Below are 7956 nucleotides of genomic sequence, written 5' to 3' on the forward strand. Positions count from 1 at the left end.
TAACCAGTGTTAGATAAAGAATCGAGAAAAACTTAGGACCAAGATGTAGAAAGCGGGTTAATTATTCATGTACCCCGCTTGTAGTTAGCGGATATGTTTTAACGATTCTGCTTTATTGGGACATTGAAGGTGGTTACTTACCACTTTTGAAACTTCTGGCTGCTTTCTTGTCTTGCACATTGGACATGTTGTAACAATAAAGAACGCGTAAACGGAAACGGGCTCTCTCTGAGCAAAAATGCATGTTATTTTACTCCAATTCCATCCCTCTTGGAAGCACATATATATGTATATGTATATATATATATATATATATATATATATATATCTATATATATATATATATATATATATATATATTTATAGAAAGATAGGTCAGCAGTCTACAACGCCAAAGGAGGCATAGGGGTGTGGTTAGGCTCTTTTTTTTCACTACGAATAATGAAGTAAATATTTTTTTTTAATATACAGAAGAAAGAAAGAAAAACACGCGCCCAGAGTGGGGACCGAACCCACGCCTTTCGATTACATGTCGAATGCCTTACCAATTCGGCTATCTGGGCGACTGTGTTCCTCTTCGGCGCGTGTTTTTCTTTCTTTCTTTCTTCTGTATATTAAAAAAAAATATTTACTTCATTATTCGTAGTGAAAAACAAGAGCCTAACCACACCCCTATGCCTCCTTTGGCGTTGTAGACTGCTGACCTATCTTTCTGTATTTCCTCAACGAGCCCCTCATTTCCCTACTATATATATATATACATATATATATATATATATATATATATATATATATATATATATATATATATATATATATATATATATATATATATATATATATATATATATATATATATATATATATATATATATATATATAGATTTCGATGAGTTTTGCCACGGGCCAGAAGAAACGGTCAGGTAAAAGATAAGAACAACTTTGCGGTTGACTTGTTTATTATAAATTAGTCCGACAGTTTCGAAAGTGGAACTTCCTTCCTCAGGGACAATCCCACAATGAACACCGAATCTTTATGCACACTGCATGCGAGGGAGTCTCTCTTCCTCTCCCTCATCAAGGAGGGGAATACGCCCGAGAACGTAAAACATCCGGTAACAACACGGCACTTGCTGAGTGGAGAAAATTAAAAAAATAAAGAAATTAAAAAAAAGGAAAGGCGGTGGTTTTAGTGAGAAAACGGCACGGGTGGGGGAAGGGAGCGGGACCAAATGTTTCTAACGGCCCGCTGCGGCTGGGATGAAAGAGAACTGACAAACAAAATACAGACAACGCGTGAGCACAGACGGGAAGAGCGGGGTGGTGGTGTAGTAACTAAGGACGCGGTCTTGCCGGGCATTTGTTTCGTGGGTTCACCCAGAACAGACCGTTAAACGGAGAGCCATTGCTTTTACCAAGAAACCGGTGATAAGTCTACTTTGTTTGCCATTTGAAGGGCCGCGACATGGCGACAGAGAAAGGCAGTGGCGGCAGCCAGCGGCGAGCCGCAGAGCGGCGAGCCGCACAGCGGTCGGACCGCGCGGAAGAGAGGGATCAAGTTACACAGGGGCGCGGCGAGTTCGGAGAAGGCGACGAGTGCCCCGTCCGTCCTTGGCCGCAGCGTAGAGTAATGTAAATGCACACATACGACGCGACAAGCGTGAAGTTCAATGGAGGGCCGAAACAGAAAACCACTGAATTACGCCACCGCTATGTCTCGACAGAACACGACAATCTCACGGTACGGCCAGACCGGAACTGCCGTTCAACGTCACCTCCCTCTCTCTTCTTACTCTTCTTAGGTGTCCCAACGTGGACAGCATTTATCGCGCAGCACGTGCAGTGCCGCACACATTAGGCGGCTTTTTTGGGCGGCGCTCCCTCTCGGTAGGCGCCGGTTTTCTGATGAGCTAATAGTGGGTGGTCCTGAATAAGTAAAAAAAACATTTATGCTAGGAGAAAGGGGGTAGAACAATGTGCATCCACTTCCTGTGGTCAATCAACGTCCGTGGTCCTCCGGAGGCACGACATGCTGCCAGCGCTCTCGTTGATACCATGAGTCAGCGTTTTGAACTTATAAATAAGGTACGATTCCTTGTATTCGCGCTCCCGTTTAGAGTGAAAACCGGTCTCTAGCAGAGTGACTTTAATTTGGTCGAATGAATGTCCTGGGAGGCTGACATGTCTTGAAATGGGCAAGTTCGGTTGTGTTTTAGCGTGAGAACGGTGGTTGTTAAAGCGTTTACGGAAGGCGGTTTCTGTTTGTCCGATGTACTGCATTCCACAGATGTCACAGTGAAGCATGTAGACGACATTTTGGCTGTCATAGTTTAGATGCGCATTTATTTTGAATACGTAATCTGAGGAGCTGGCTTTAGCAGTAGTGGTGGTTGTCATGTGTGAACAGACGTTACAACGTGTTTTCTTGCAAGGCTGGCATCCCCGTTGAGTGCTCGCAATGTTAGTCGTCTTGGCTCTGACTAACATATCTTTCAGGTTTTTTCCGCGGGGATAAACAACTCGGGGGGGCTTTTGGAAAATTGAAGATAGCCGGCTACTTTGTTGCAGTATATTAAAATGTCTCGAAATAATGTTATTAAGTTTAGGCAACGCAGATGAGTGGGTGAGGACAAGATTTGTCTGGCTTCCTTCATTCCTGGGATTCCCTCCATGTAGAATTTCCTCGCGGTTTAGGTTACGAGCTCTGTTGATGGAGTCATCGACCACTGCTGCTGGGTACTTTTGACGAATGAGGGCATTTTTTAGTTGTCGGGAATTGTGGTCAAAGTCGGCGTTGTCAGAGCAAATTCTGCGGTATCTGTGGGCCTGGGAATAGGGAATGCTCATCTTGCAATGCCGTGGATGGTCACTTTCAAAGTGCAGATACTGCTGGCGATCTGTGGGTTTTCTATATAGGGCTGTGATCGTTGTCGCGCCCTCTACCTGAATTGTGACGTCGAGAAAGCTTACCGATGTCCTTGAGATATTATGCGTAAATGATATAGAAGGGTGGACCGCATTGAAATCCGAAATGAACTTATGCAAGCTTGCCTCGTCATGCGGCCAGACAAAAAAGATGTCATCCAGGAATCGCTTGTATATGAGCGGGCGAACGGGTTGAGCTTCCAAGAAGGGTCCCTCGAGTGCCGCCATGAACAAGTTCGTGTAATTTGGTGCCATTTTTGTGCCCATAGCTGTGCCGCTAATTTGAAGGTAATGTTTGTTTTCGAATTGGAAATAATTGTAACGAAGCACCAGGTCAAGTAGGGTAGTAAGGGCGTGCTCACTGATCTCTAGTGCCATATCAGCGTTTTGACATGCCTCCACGGTACAGTCAAACGCTTGTATAACGAAGCGTGCGGGACCGTGGTAATTGTTCGTTATACACGTCACTTCGCTATATGCATTGCGCAATAAATGGACACCCTATAAAGCAGATAAGCATATATAAGAAGCAGAAGTTTATTCCATCTTACAGGAAGATGAAGGTTACAAAGCAAAATTATACAGACGAGGGTCCCATAGTCGAGACTGCACCAGAATACTCGGTTAAATATTACATAGAAGAATAAAACACAATGGAAGCCTCTAGAATCATATTATACAGTGGCATATTATAGAGCTATATGCATTGCAGAGTAGTAATGTAAATTATAAAAAAATATTGGCAATATAGCAATACAAAATAGGTAGTATATTTAGGGCGGACTCGAAAGGGGAGAACTAAATGACAAATAGAATAACAGGAAACGAAATAATATACATGTAAAACTATAGTAATCATCAAAAGAACACTAAGAAATTTTCACGAGATAGAAAACGCTAAACCGCGCGTCTAGCTGTAATTTCTAAACACCCTATGCCACAAGAAACAAAAGCAGGCATAATTACATTCACTCAGTATGAGAAAACACGATGAAGCAAAAAGGAAAAGAAGTGCAGCACTACAAAAATAAATTCAGCGAACAAAAACAATGCGCAAAAGTGAAACGAATAATACTCAAAAATACACAAAAAATTTCACTATGCCTGTTAGGTACCATTAAGCACTCCAGAAGAAACTTTTTAAGAAGCCTTTTAAATGATGATAAATATGATTGAGCTTCAATTTCATCGGGCAGGCTGTTGTAGTTTGCAATAACTGAAAAATGCGAATGCATTTTACCGTAGTTATCGGAATAAAGTAAGCAAATATTTAGAATAGCCTTTCATGTTGTGTTGGAGGTTGAGCAGAATTCGCTGCAGCATCATCGTGCGGTAGCGGCCTTTAACGGACTGTATGATCCCTTGGTCCAATGGCTGCAGCACCGACGTGCAATTCGGCGGCAGAAAAATCACCTCGACGTGATTTAGCACCGGGATCATTTTGTGTGCGGCGCAGTTGTCGATGCGAAGAGCAATCGTGCGATGCTGAAGGCGCATTGTTTTCTCCAGTTGCAAAAGCCAGGTTTGGAAAAAGTCCGCCGTCATTTAGGCCTTTTTGCTCGCAACTTAATCTGCTGGAAGGCTACGCACGCCCTTAAAGCATCGTGGTTTTCCCGACGTCCCAATAACTAGCGGCTTCAGATTTTCAGTCCCTGCTGCATTGCAGCAGAGCAGAACAGTCAGACGTTGCTTGGACTTTTTTCCCCTTTGCAGCGATCTGTTTTCTCGCAGAGGGTCTTCTGAGGTAGCAATTCATAAAAAAGAGCAGTTTCGTCGGCATTAATGTGTCTTCCGGCCTGTACTCCTGCAGCACTCTCAGCAGTTCGGACTCACGCCAATTGTCGGCGAGATCGTGCGGTGCGTCGGCCTCTTCGCCAGCCACAGTCTTGAAAACAATGCCATGTCGTTGTTTAAAGCTTCTCAGCCAGCAACTCGTCGCTTTTAAGTCCGCTTCATCCACGCCGAGGGCGAAAGCAAACTGTTTGGCCTTCTGACACAGCACCGGCAAGCTGACAGGAATCTTCCTTGCATGTATATCGGCAATCCACGTGTAGACGGCGGCGTCATCATCCTGAAATGTGGCTGCACGGATCTGCTTCCTTGACGGGTCCGTTTTATGGTGTGCCACTTGCTCTTGTATATTTTATTTGTCCTTAAGGAACGTCGACAAGGTCGTTGCGCTGATACCGTACTCCTCGGCTACGTCCATTTTTTTTTCCAGCCGCTCTGCATGGCACTGATGATCTTCATCTTCTCATCGAGGCTGAATTGTCGTCGCTTTTTAGTCCTTGCATTTTCACCTGCACTCATCGCGATTCCAAGACGTTGCAACACGAACACGGCACAATCGAACAACCACGCTACAGACCACATCAGCAGCAGACTCGCTTCTGTCCGCAGTCAGGCATGCGCGCATGCGCACACTTAGCTGACTCTTTTTACGCCGTTTTTCTGCTGCCGCCTCCCCAAGACTAGCCCGAAAACTCTCCTCCAAATCATTGTTGCCCTTTGTCCCTTCCTTCTCGCAACCGCCCTGTCCTTCTAAAAACATTCTCAAATGTACACGTTTCATCTCAAATTTGCACACCGATCGCCCTTTTCCTTCTTTCTTCTCGCTAAAAAGTGCAAGTGCTCCGGGAACAGTAGAACAGCCAGTCAGAACTTGGGACCACGCCGACGTACAGTGCCTGTTTTGTGCCATTTCTCATTTTATTTATTACACTTTAGACCCTGCTGCGACGACGAAACTCGGGTCAGACTGCTATTCCGCCTGTAGGAAAACAGTGAAGGGAGCGCAAGAAAGGGAAGGCCATCCCTGGGCCATCCAGCCTGGAAGTTCCGAGGCGACATGGAAATTGTTTGTCGATGTCTTCCGCGCTCCCATTTTGTCTATTTGGGGTCTGTCGACACAAGAAAGGCCGAAGGTACAACTGCTTCAGCTACAGGCCAACGCATTAAAAAGAGCGAGTAACCGCAGTCGGGCCACGCCGCCATTCTGTGCAGGCGTTTGCACCCCCTCAGTGATTGTGTTCTTCGCCCCGAGGGCCAAAGGCGCAATTAGGCAAACCGTCCCCCCTCTGGCTGCGTAAAAGGAAACATGTGGTCTTCCCGGGGAGGAGTTTTGTGTGAGGAAACACTAGCCCTCGCTTACGCGCGCTGCCTGGAAAATATTTCGGAAGGAGGGGGAAAAGAGGGAGGGATCGAACTCCCTTCTCCCGCTGGCTACATCACTGAGCAGCAGTGCAGCGGCATTATCGCCATTTTTTATTTTTGTAGTTCTTTAAAAGATAGCCCGGGGTGACCTTGGTCTGGCCGTTTGCATTAGCGAGTGCCATCGGAAGCAGCAGCGGGCCGCGGCGACGCAGCCCCGAGCCCCGGTTGCTCGGATTCGGTTCGCTGCTGCGCGTTACCACGTGTGCGGCTAGCCGTATTCGTTATCAAACAACAATTCAGCGATTGGGAACGCATGATTTTCTTCGTTAAACAGGCAAATTCGCTGTAGTGGTATTCGCTGTAGTGGCGTTCACAACACATAGGAAACACCGGAATCTGGCCAGGCCATATGGTATGCTTCGTTGTACAGGCCATTTCGTAGTAGAAGCGTTCGTTGTAGCGGCGTTTGACTGTATACCTGATGCCGTCTGAATGGGGGATATTTGTGTAAAGCGATGAGACCTCCATTGTAACCAGGAAACTGCCAGGGGGGATTACCAGTCCAGACATCTCTCTCAAAAAATGGTTTGTGTCCTTGATATAGGCCGGAATTGTGGGAATTGCGTTTTTCAAAATAAAATAAAGAAAGCTGGAAATTGATTCTGTTGGAGTACCATTGCAAGATACAATAGTGCGGCCTGGATTGCCAGGTTTGTGAATTTTGGGGAGTAGGTAGAAGCGTCCCGGTGCTGATTGGGTGGGCGTCATTTCTTTAAACATGTCCTTAGTTATATCGCCATTTTCAAGAAGCCTTGTGAGTTCAAGGGTGATTTTCGATACGAACTGTTGTGTTGGGTCCGCAGGAAGTTCCTCATAAAAATTCTCATCACTCAGTTGTCGGAGTACTTCCCTAATGTAGTCGGTTTTGTTAATTACGTATATTGCTCCACCCTTGTCCGCCCGCTTTATAACAATGTCATCCCGTTGGCGGAGGGAGAAAAGGGCCTTGCGCTCATCAGTTGATAGGTTGTTGCGGACAGGGTTTGTTTTCTTTAATGCATTCAACACGTCTTTTTCAACGGCCGAAATGTACATATCGAGATGTTTGTCCCGACCATCGCTCGGTGTCCAACATTTGTCTGATGCTCCCGGAATTTTTTTGTCTGGGTTCGTTTCCCGGTCGTAGAAGTATTCACGAAGGCGCAAGTTCCTCGCAAAATTGTCTAAGTCCTGGTACAGCTGAAATTCATTAAATTTACCTGTAGAGGGACAGAATGTGAGACCTTTTGACAGCAGTTTAAGTTCAGATTCTATGAGCGGTACGTCCGATAGGTTGACAACGTTGGATTCTAGATGCGCCGAACTTTCAGATGGGGTTTGACTCACAGGACATATGCTTTTCTCCTCACCCAAGGGTACAGCAGCTGGATTATCCGGAATGGAAGAATTCTCAGTTCTGGTTTGGCTTCCTGAGCATCCAACTCCCTGCTCCCTAAAGGAGTGATCTGGAATGGGGATATTGTCTCTCCGCATCTTTTTAAATTTTTGGTTCATTACACCTCCTTATTTTTGGGATTCGTTTCTCTTGAGTTCCATTCTTTCCGTTTCGGATTTCTCCGGGCTGCTCCGAAGGGAATTTTCCAACTTCTCTAATTCTAATGTCTTTCTTTCTCCGTGTCCTATTATTACCTGCATTAGCTGCAAGGATGCGTCCTCAAGAATATTGTTCCATCGCGCCATTTCATCCGCATTAAGATCGGTCATTGCCGGTGTCAGCCTTAGCCGCAGTCCTTTAGGTATTTTACGTGCTGTTGCATATGATTTTAAAGTAGCACTGTGCAAGTTGTAGCGCACTCGCTCATCTATGCTTTTGCGAAG

The 7956-nt window shown here is 45.5% G+C and overlaps 1 non-coding gene across 1 annotated transcript; it reads right to left on the bottom strand.

Annotated features, from left to right (window-relative positions):
* Nucleotides 1–491: 491 nt before the first annotated feature.
* On the bottom strand, nt 492–563 carry Trnat-ugu (transfer RNA threonine (anticodon UGU)). The gene has a single exon. It is a non-coding gene; the product is annotated as a tRNA-Thr (tRNA).
* Nucleotides 564–7956: the final 7393 nt, after the last annotated feature.

The sequence above is a fragment of the Haemaphysalis longicornis genome, unplaced genomic scaffold (genome assembly GCF_048455015.1).
Source record: "Haemaphysalis longicornis isolate Haplotype H1 unplaced genomic scaffold, Haemaphysalis longicornis Haplotype H1 scaffold_8, whole genome shotgun sequence".
Taxonomy (NCBI): domain Eukaryota; kingdom Metazoa; phylum Arthropoda; class Arachnida; order Ixodida; family Ixodidae; genus Haemaphysalis; species Haemaphysalis longicornis.